We start from the raw sequence: 5,641 nt of genomic DNA on the forward strand, positions 1-5,641 counted from the left end.
GCTGGTACAAAGACCTATCCACAGGTGTGGCTGTATGCTGGACCGGTAGTCAATGACGGGTAAGATCCAATTGCAATGGTACCAACCTAAGACAGGAGGCTGACGCCTTGAGGTCAGCTCATCCGATGACGGGTAAGAACCATATGTAGTTTTGGACAACCTAAGGCAGGCATGGACCCTAAGCCACATGCTTGTTGTTTAAACAGAGAGGGGGAGATTTTGAGAGCCACAGCCGAAGGGGCCCCAGCAAACTTCCAGCCACTGAAGCTGGCATACAGAAGTGTGCCCACCCTAACCTGTGACATGTGCTCTTTGACCTTGAGCTGGGCATGCTCAGAAATGTGTCCACTTTATTTCCTCCTTGAACTGTGTCTTCAGCAGAGCTCGCCCTGGTTCTGCTGAGCAGCACTCTTACTTCGCCTCCCTGACTGAGAGTGTGCCGGCTGAGGACACCCCCTGCCTCTCCCCTTAGGGAACCGCACTGCTTTGCAGACAACCCAGGGGCTCTCCTTGCTGCAAGTGATGAATCTTTCTCCAGTCCTTATCTCCTGTTCCTGCTCATTGGTGTTCCCATTAAGAAGGGAACCCACTCCATTGGGTCATGTTTAAAAAGAAGGAAATCCTGCCATTTGCAATAACGTGATTGAAACCAACTACTCCCAGGGAAGGGAAACAGGCTGAGAAAGACAAGCAGTGAGCTGTGACTCTGGACACGGAAGCAGGAAGATCACAAGTTTGAAGCCAGCCTGGGCAATTTAGCAAGACTCTGTCTGGAAATATAAAAAACCAAAAAGGGCAGGGATGTAATGCAGTGGTAGAGTGCCCTGGGCTCAGTATCTAGTACCCCAAACCAAAACCAACCACTCAAGACAGACAAATGTTGCAAAATCTCACTTACAGGTGGAATCTAGAGAAAGTGGAAGTTATGGTACCCGAGAGTGGAATGGTGGCTGCCAGGCTGGAGGAGGCAGGAGGAAGTGGGGAGATGTGGGCACCGAGTATGGTGGCAGGGTGACAGGCGTGAAGGATAGCACATTAGAGACTTGGCATTTGCTGAGGGTTGATCTTGAGGGTGCTCACCCCTCCCCGAACCAGCACAGTACCTGCCTGAGCTGATGGAGATATCAATTAGCTTGATTTGGCAGCCATTTCATTGGATACCTATCTATCAGACATGTTTTGTGCCATAGATATATAATTTTTTTTTAATCTGGGAGAGCTTCACCAATGAACTATATGCACCCTAACCCTTTCTATTTTTCTTGTTTTAAATTTTGAGACAGTTTCAGTAGGTTGCTCAGACAGGCCTGGAACTTTCCATCCTCCTGCCTCAGCCTCCCGAGTTGCTGGGATGACGGGTGGGCGCTACTCTGCTGGGCAGTACACACATTTTTTTTTTTATTTGCCAATCATGCTTCAGTAAATCTGAAAAAAAAATTATGGCTATCACAATTTATTTTTTATTTTTTGGCACTGAGGATTAAACCCAGGGCTTTGTACATGCTAAGCATGAGCTTTACCCCTGAGCTGCACTCCAGACCCCCCGGCACACACACACACAAATTCTTAATCTGAAAAGAAGGGGTGACAGTTTTCACTTTCTTTTCTTTTGGTACTGTTGATTGAACTCAGGGGCACTTCACCACTGAGCCACATCCCCAGCCCTTTTTATTTTTATTTATTTATTTAAAAATATTTTTTTAGTTGTAGTTTAGTTTGGACACAATACCTTCATTTTATTTTATTTTTTAATATCTTTATTTTTATTTGTTTATTTTTATGTGGTGCTGGGGACTGAACCCAGGGCCTCCCACATCCTAGGCGAGCGCTCTACAGATGAGCCACAACCCCAGTTCCCCCATTTTATTTTTTATTTTGAGTTTTGAGACAGGGTCTTCCTGAGTTGCTTAGGGCCTCACTAAGTTGCTGAAGCTGTCTTTGAACTTGGCGATCCTCCTGCCTCAGCCTCCTGAGCAAAGTGACAGTTTTCATTAAAATTGGCATCCTGCTGTGAGTTCTAGCACCAACCCCCGGATTCTGAGAAGTGTAGAAAGCATATGGGGGTTTTCTGGGGCTGATATCACATTAAGGGGTGGATTTACCCAGCTTAGGCAATTTGAGTTTTCAGTTCAAATCATTTCACATGGGTCTTAGGGCTGGTGGGGTCTGTTGGAAATTCGGATTACGTCTGAATGCTCACATGGCTTTTTTAAAAGCAGGGTTTGTGAATCTTAAAGGGGCACAGTTTTTTCCCTCCCTACTCTTTGGGCTTTTGTTGTCCTTTTAAAAAAGCATCAGGGCTGGGGTGCAGCTCAGTGGCAGAATGTGTGCTTAGCAGTTCCAGTCCCAGCATTCAATCGTCAATAAATAAATAGAAATAAAGAGTGTGCAGAGAATGTTAAAATCATGAGCCATGGGCTCAGATAACCTGGGTTCAGTACTGCTACCATTCGCTAATGACAGTGGACAAGTCTTTAAATCCTTTGAGCCTGTTTCATTGTTGGAAAAATGGGGAAATAATGGTGCCAGAGTCACTGAGTTACTGTAATGAGCAGGGCACAGACCTCAGAGCCAGACAATCTGAATTTAAATCCCATCTCTGCCTCCCCCTAGCCGTGTGACTTCTGGCAAGTTACTTTAACTTCTCTGTGTCCCATTTATTTTCAAAATGGCAGTGACGGGGTTGGGATTGTGGCTCAGTGGTGGAGCACTTGCCTAGCACGTGTGAGGCACTGGGTTCCATCCTTGGCACCACATAAAAACAAACAAATAAAATAAAGGTATTGTGTCCATGTACAAATAAAAAAATATTTTTTAAAAATGGCAGTGACCACCCAAGAACACCTCTTTGAACTATCATGAAGGTTAAGAGAGGTAATGCACATCACGTGTCCCACACAGGTGTTGTGGGGAGTCGTGTTGTCATCTCAGGCCGTGAAAGTTCACACAGCACAACCAGAGACCGGGCTGGCTGAAAGGGCGTATGGTAGGAGAGAGAAAAGGGAAATGCGGACAGAAGAGAAAGAAATGGCCTCGGTTTTTGCTAGCCGGATGAGTAGAGAGTGGTTTCAGGACGCTTTCAGAAGCTGCTGAATTTCATGAGAATTTGGGGCTGGGCTTTCATCAAGTTCCCCTGGGGACACGGGTTCCATCTCTTGCGCTGGCTGGCACCTCTGCCTGGACGCGCCCTCCTCCTCCCTCCTCCCTCCCCCTGCTTCCCTGCTCCCTCCTCCTGTCCCTTCCGCTCTCCTCCTCTCCTCCCCTCCCGTCGCTCTTCCTCCTTGCCTTTCTTTCAACCTTGGCAACAGCTGTACTGAGACGCAGCTCTCGTTCCATAAGCGTCACCGACCTAAAGCGCACAAGCCATTGTTTCTTTTTTTAGAAAAAAAATTCTAAGTCCTGATTCCCGATCCTCTTTTTAACTGGTGCCTGGTCGTCGGACACCGCGGTGGGCTGGGTGGGGCCGCACTGGGCGCCTCTCGGCCCCGCTCACTCCCTGGCTCGCGGCGGGCGACCCTCGGCGTCCCTCGCTGCGGTCCCGCCCAGGACCCCCTTCTGTGCTGCGAGGCGGCCGCCGGCGCCTCCGCAGCCTGGACCTCGGCGATCGCTAACCGTTGGTGTCCCCGGGGGGTTGGCCCCTCTGCTGGCGGGTGGAGAGGCTGGGAAGAGAGGCCCTGGGAGGCGGCGGGAGGATCGCCGTCGGTCGTTTCCGCCGCCCGCTGGGGGCCGTTTCCTCGCGGAAGCCTAGAAAACCAGCACGCCGTGCTCCGAAGGCGCGGAGCTTGGGTCACGGTGTCGCCAAGGACCCTTCCCAGCCCGTGGTGCTGTTGGGAGGTGATGGGGCCTGGTGGCGGGGGGTCATGCCCTCGGAGGGGACAGTGGGACTCTGGCCTCTTCCTCTTCTTTGTCCTCCACTTCCCGGCCACGAGCGGATCAGGCCTTCTCGGCCGAGTGTCCCCCCCAGGACGTACCCACTGCCCTGCCCCGAGGCAGGGGAGACCTCCACCACCCGGAGCTCAAACCCTGCCCTTTTTAAAAGTTGATTTCCCGTCCTCTTACAGTAAGGACGGCGGAGTCCACGGAGGAAAGCACCTGGGGTTCTGCAGTTACCAGGAGGGTCCCACCTGCTCGGGCCTGGGGATCCTGCAGGGGTTCTGGGAATGACTTTGAAAACCCCACGTCTGGTCAGCCCTCGGCGCTGGGCCCGCGGTACCGCTTTCTTTCTAGGCACCACCTTCAGTTCCTTGCCTGGCCTTGCAAGTCCTGCCGAACCTGCCTCCTTCTCGCACCTGCCACCGGCCCAAGAGCACCGCGTCACCTGCACCCGGGGCGCGTGATCCTCGGCCAGGCCGGATTCTGCACCTCAGGCCCCCCACTCCTGGTGACACCCCTGGGCTGGAGCTTGTTTTTGGATTTTGGTGCCGACTGGAAGCCCCGCTCACACTTGGGTGTCCACAGGTGCTGCTGTTACCCCGCCTTCCTGATTACCTGACATTAGTTCACCCCAGAGAGTTGTCTGAACCCAAGTAATTCTTCAGTTTAAGGAACAAGTACAGGGGCTAGGGCTGTGGCACTCACCTAGCACATGTGAGGCCCTGGGTTTGATCCTCAGTACCACATAAAAATAAATAAATAAAATAAAGGTGTTGTGTTCAACTACAACATGCACACACACGCATACATATATATGAACAAGTACAGGACAAACTCAGCTTACAATAACATTAAATCATCCTGTTATGGGGATAAGAAATTAAAATTGTAAACTTTCAGTTGATCAAAGAAAGAAAACAATCTGGGAATTCTCCAGTGAAAGATTTCGTTCTTCATCAGAGCAGTGTAAAATCTGTAGTCAGAGAGCCACCCATGGTACTCTCTTGGTACCTCTCCCAAGCATTGGAGCTTCCTTGGCTGGCCTCTGATAAATTGGCTACTGAGTTCTGACTGTCATTCTGTGGGTGCTCACAAGACGAGAACCCCCCCAGTGCTCATATGACCCTGGGTCCCATTCCCCTTGCTCTGGAACAGCTTCTCCCCTGTATTCACCTGGAGAATCTTGCTCTATTTTTAATGCTATGTAGCAGAAAGAAAACCAAGATTACCAGTTTAAAACCAGAGCTGGCAGGCCCGTGGCCTTCAGGACAGTCAGCGTCACTCATTTGTGGAGGCGGAGGCGGTGCCTTGGGGTACAAAGACCTCTTGGTAGTCCTGATGCATACTTTCTGAGATGACTGTTTGAAAGGGAAGTTCCCTGGGAATGGAACAAGCAGAACCAAGTAAGGTCTGCAGAATCCTGAGAACAGGGAGTGAGGTGCAGAAAGAGAGAGGAGGCAGGGAGGATTGGGGACCCATGAGACCACCCTGGGGGACGGGGCACGAACCAGGTCCCTGTGGCTGCTACTGTCACCACCAACTCACCCCTTCATATAACACATGCTTCTAATCTTGCCGTGTTGCAGGTCAGGGATGGCAGTGGATCTCCCTGGGCTAAAGGGCTGTTGTTCCCTCCCCAAGGCTCTGGAGGACAACCTGTCCTGCTGCCCTCGGCTCCTGGTCCCTCCGCCCGTCTCCAGAGCCGGCAGCCCAGTGTTGCCCAGTCTCTGACGACATAAACCTTGGCTTCCATTATTATATTTTTTTC

Source organism: Marmota marmota, unplaced genomic scaffold (genome assembly GCF_001458135.2).
Source record: "Marmota marmota marmota unplaced genomic scaffold, marMar, whole genome shotgun sequence".
Taxonomy (NCBI): Eukaryota; Metazoa; Chordata; class Mammalia; order Rodentia; family Sciuridae; genus Marmota; species Marmota marmota.